This window comes from Morus notabilis, unplaced genomic scaffold (genome assembly GCF_000414095.1).
Source record: "Morus notabilis unplaced genomic scaffold, ASM41409v2 Scaffold25, whole genome shotgun sequence".
NCBI lineage: Eukaryota > Viridiplantae > Streptophyta > Magnoliopsida > Rosales > Moraceae > Morus > Morus notabilis.
The window spans coordinates 303,612-309,241 of NW_010357699.1; the positions used below are offsets into that span (position 1 = coordinate 303,612).

Genomic DNA, 5,630 nt, shown 5'->3' on the forward strand with positions numbered 1-5,630 from the left:
CTTGTATTGTTTACTTTTCAAAATGGTTCATGGTGAATGAACAAGGGAATTACATTTTAGGCCTTCAACTTCCCACAGCAAACTTCTGGAGCAGATGCGGCAAGATGTTGCTCTTTAGGCATCCTTTTAGATACAAAATCGGCTTCAGCTGATCGTCCCGCAAGCTTTAGAGCCGTCTCTAAAGCCTTTAAGCTGGCCAACTGATGATGAACTCCTCCTTTCTCCACCAATTCATAGTATAAATCAAATGCTTCAGAAACTTTTCTTATTTTACTAAGCCCACCAATAACTGTATTGAATATCTCAATGTCAACACTATGAATCTTCTGCAAACTGAATTGCAATAACTTACAAGCCTCTAACAGCTTACCTTTCTGGCAAAGGAGACCAACCAAATCTTCCATTTTTACAGTATCCATTTTCATAAAGCAACCTAACAAGCTCGAATGCTTTATCTCCTAGTCCATTACTGAAAAGTAGAGTCATAAGATTTGTTGAGAGAGTGATGTTTTGTCTAATTTTTTGCTCCAACATCAACGTGACGAAACTCACGGATTCCATAGCACAACCCTTTTTGAGAAGCTCTTCGAGTATGCAATGCAAAGTAGACACTCTAGGAAGATGGGAGCTTCTTAGCATCTTTTCTAGAGTTTTCATTGCAAGAATAGGCTTATCCTTCTGCAAAAGACCAGTGATCAAGGACTCCTAAATCTCGGCATCGGGTACAAAATCTCTTCTTAACATCCAGACTAAGAATTCATAACCAGCTTGAAATGTACCTTCCCTACAGTGTCCCATGATCAAAGTCTTATAAGATGAAGGATCTGGAGTTCTCCTTTTGATCCGGCCTTTCTGGTTTTCCCATTTCTGCATCAATGCTCAAACATCAGGTTATAGGCAGCAACAAGAGGCCTACAACCAGCATCACTCAACAAGATTTTCTTCTTCCATAACTCATCAAACAACTCCTCTGCTCTAACATAGTCTCCTCGTTGACAAAAACAGCGTATCAAAGCACCGTATGTAGCTCCATCATGCGGAACCTGCAACTCTGACATCCTTTCAAACACCTTCAACGCTTCGTGTAAGCACCCAGCTTGGCAATGTGCATGAATCAACGTGTTGAAAGTACACGTATCAGGAACAAACTCTCCCCATCTCATTGTTCCTTCCAAAATCTTTCTTACATCATCTAGCTTCTGCGCTTCGCAGAGGCCCTTAATCAGTGTATTATGCGTTATCCCATTTGGCTTCAACCCTCTCTCAGTCATCTCCTTCAGAACAAGCAAAGCCTCATCAATCTCTTGTTTCCCACAGTACCCCCTAATCAAGGTCGTATAAGTAACAACATTTGGATTCAAATCCACACCCTTTTTTTTCATACCCTCCACCACATTCCGCGCAATATCCACTTTTCCCGCCCGACACAATCCGTCAATGAGTGTGTTATACGTAACGACATCAGGCTCGCACTTAAACCGCGACATTTCCTTGAAAAAATGGAACCCTTCATCAACCATGGAGTTTGTACAGAAACCCCTAATCAAAACATTAAAAGTGAAAGTATCCGACTCAACTCCAAGCGTGCCGAGAATTTCATCGAATACATTGCGGGCCATATTAGTCCGACCCCGTTTAAGCAAAACCGACAAAAGACTATTAAACGTAGCAAGAGAAGGAGAAATACCAAGTCTTTCCATCGTCGAGAAGAGCTCAAGAGACTCCTGAAACAGCCCGGCATTGCCGTAGCTCCTTATCAAGCTATTGAAGAAGCGATCTTCAAGCTTCACCGACCCAATCGACTTTTTCTCGATCGAAAACAGGAAATTACGCGCCGCATTGAGATTCCGAGAGCGACCCAAGATTTCCAACATCATGAAGCACGACTGGTCGTTGTGAGAGAAGCCCATTTGCGGGACCCAGTTGAAGAACTGGAAGGCTTTGAAAGGGCTGGTGATGAGGCGGAGAGTTTGGAGCACAGTGGTTTTAGAGAGAGGAGAAGGAAAGAGTCGACCATCGATTGGAGTTGATGAGCCTTGACATTTCTTTGGCTTTTTTAGTTTTTGATGAAGATGGTTTGGGTTTTTCCATAACGTTTTCATTTTGATCCGTCTCTCCATTTTCGCAGGAGTTTTTGGTTCTTTGAGAATAACACCTGGGATTTGGAAAGAAATTGTAAAGGTTAATGTAAATCGAAGAGAATTTCAGAACTATATTTTTATTGTTATTGTTATTATTACCTGAGAACTGAAGTAGGAGTGAAGAGTTGCTTTCCAAAAGCGGCGGACTTTCGACCTAGAGAAATGGAATTAAAGGCCTTGGGGTGTCAAACGTGCCGTACCGGGCCGGCACGGCACGTTCAGCACCAAGCCTGTGACGGGCTTGGACCGGGCCTAGTACGACACTGTATAGTGCATGGTCGGGCTTGGTGATAACTCACAGAAATAGAGTTATTTAGCATATTTTTAGATTTAATATTTGTTTATATTCTCCGGGTAAAATGCCTTTGTGTTAGTATTTTGAATAGCATTTATTAATCTTTTTCCGTGTGGCAGAAAGTTGTTATTTATGAGAAATCTTGCTATATTTTGAAGTTATTCCTCAATTCAACTCATTACATTGACCCTGGGAACTTAGTGCATGATGTCCACAGGAGGTGCTGACGTAGGCTTTTGGTGAGAAAAGCACGGTGGAAAACACAAATGTTGAAATGCCCCCAATGCCATAGCATTGCTGCAGCAAAGTCGTAGAAAAAGCAGGAGCAGCCAAAAATTAGCAAGCTGGCGCAGTTTGTCTTTTAGCGCTGGTAGTGGTCCAAGCACTGACGGGACAGCTGTAAGAGCACCAGGAGGAGGGACCATCAATCATGACTCTCATGCATACACTTGTCACTAGGGCACCTCAACATGCCCTAGTATATAAAGGAAAAGAAGAGTATAGTACAAAGGGCGAGAAAAGAGGAGAGAAATAAGGGGAGGCGCACAGAATTCCTGTACGAGCTGGAAACGGAGACAGAAGAGAGTACATGAGATTTTGGACGCTGGAGCTGGAGAAAAGAAGAGTACAGCACGGATACACAGGGGTTTTTGACCTCAGATTTTAGCTTAGCTGTTTTCTCCTTCTCTCTGTATTTACTTTCCGAGACCTTATGGATCTGTTATTTGTTATTAATTCTGATTTTGTTGAACTAAACATGAGCTAAATTCCTTAGCTAGGATTATTGATGGAACCAAAGTTGCAATGAAGATCTATTTGCTATTTTGATTGATAATGTAATTTTCATCTGGTTTATTCAAGCATATTTATTGTTTACTTTCTATTAAGTGACAGGCCATCATTTAGTAAGAAAACACAAACTTAAGCTAATTCTGGAAAGGTTGGTTGAGTTAGATCTAGCTTGGATAATGTAAGAGATAGTATAGGAATATACTATTATCTTGTACAACCCATTAAAATTGATGTTAACGTCAGGTTTGAAAACTAAAACACATAGGAATATGTTGATTTGGTTTAAGTAATTACAAGCATAAATCTGTCAGAAGATGATTATGTAGAATTTTAGGTTGACTAGATGAACTTTGCTACAGCAATCGTATAGCAAATCGTGGTCAGAGTTGCAACCGAAGGGAAATCAGTAATCCTAGCCTTCATCCATCATTAAATCACAGCTCTAAGCTGATTTCTTGTTGACTTTTACCTCTTGTCTGCATTTAAATTACAGTCTTTGGTCTTATACATTCTTTTCACTTAATTAATATCAATTTGGCATTCAAACTATTCTCAATCATATTGATAAAACTGGTTTTTGTAATAGAATTCCTCATTAACTCAGTCCCTGTGGAGACGATACTTTACTCATTACTATATTACTTGTTCGATTGCGTGCGCTTGCGTGGAGTCATTTTATGCATAGAGTTTTTGGCGAACACTTGGTCCGGGTCTGAGGAGAAAAAGTCAAGTCTGGTCCAGGCTCGCGGCCTTAGTTCATAAGGCCCAGGTCAGGCCTAGGCCCAGGGTCGGGCCTGGACCCAAGCCCTTCACGGGCCGACCCTGATCCTTGCATTTTTTTAAATTTAATTATATATATATATATGCTCTTAAAAGATGTGATTTTATTGAATTGACATAATAGGAATAAGTACACATAAATGACTGCCTCATTAAAAACCTTGTCAAGTAAAACTCATGGGGAGATCGGGACAAAACCATACTGAAGGAAAAAAGAGTGCAGTAGGAATAGTAAATTACAAACCTAAGTACTTCCAGAAGATTTTGTTATTTCTAAGTTAGAAAAATAGTCTTACATTAAATCATCCGTGTATTGTTATTTTCGTCTCCTGTCATCTTCTCAGTTTTTAACGCACATTAGCCCTTCCAAGATATCTAGATGCATTCTGCTTCTCTTATCGTCAAGAATTCGGTTGCTTGCGCTAAATGCTTGCTCCGATACTACTGTTGACACTGGAGTTGTCAGAATGTCATGAGCTATTACGGGGAGTGTTGAAAAACGATTGCTCTTGCTCTTCCACCACTCTAAGATGTCTAGTTTGTCATCATCGATTACAAAATTTGCTTCAAAATATTTTACTAGTTCGGTAGACGCTTGTGTTCATGACGATCCTGCCGTTTTCTCTTTCTTCTTCAAGAAACTCGACAACGATCCTTTAGGCCCCGAACTGCCAGTTGACGTCGAAGTTCCCTGTTCTTTTTTACCTGTGCCGTATTTTACTTTATACAAACTAAATACCTTTGCTAACATTTTCTTAGTATCAGTAATAGTTAGTTGCATATCAATTCTTAAATTTTGTGCTGTAGCACTCATCAATGATTCAGTCTCATCTACTCCACACCTAGGATCTAAAATAGTTGCTAATGCATATTGTTGGGAATGGTGTCCTAGAAGCATAAGATGTAAAATGATATTTATTATTTATTTAATAAAAGAGTTTATTCATCATTTTATGTGTATATATTTGTGAATATTTTATGAATATCAATGAAAAATCCATGATTATTTATTCGACCTTAAACATTGTATATAAGTGTTATATGCAAGAGGATAATGTTTAAGGATAATAATCAAAAAGCAATGTTCGTAATAAATTTAATTAAAGTTCAGAATCTTTAATTAGAACATTACTAATACATGTCATTCCCATTTAGAATGAAACGGTGTTATCCGCACTGTTAATATGGCGAGATATTGAATGAGTGTATTACGCATAATGAGATTATGTGGAACAAGGACACAGACACAATATGAATTTCTAATAATTTTCGTTAAGTATAAAGCTTCTAATTGAGTTTACCGATGGTCATATATAGAATGATCTTAATCCTGAGTTCTTAACATACTCCTATTTATGAATTTGTGTCTTTTGATTTACTCGATACGGATTCCGAGACTTTGAATCATATTCCTTGCATTTTGGAGACCTGATGAAGTAGGTAGCCGGAAATGTTATTATACGAGATGGAACCCATTCCGTTATGAGAAAGAAGCAGATAAATAATTTTCTTGAGTGTTGATTCGGTACTTGGATTAGTAAGAGCGCTTTGATTCATGAATGTGTTTTATGAATCACTATCCATTAGAGAATCAATGGTACTCAGGGATGAAGATATAATTA

At 38.8% G+C, this 5,630-nt stretch overlaps 1 pseudogene; it reads right to left on the bottom strand.

Moving 5' to 3' along the window:
* On the bottom strand, positions 1-2,265 carry LOC21403193 (annotated as a pseudogene).
* Between the last annotated feature and the right edge of the window lie 3,365 nt (positions 2,266-5,630).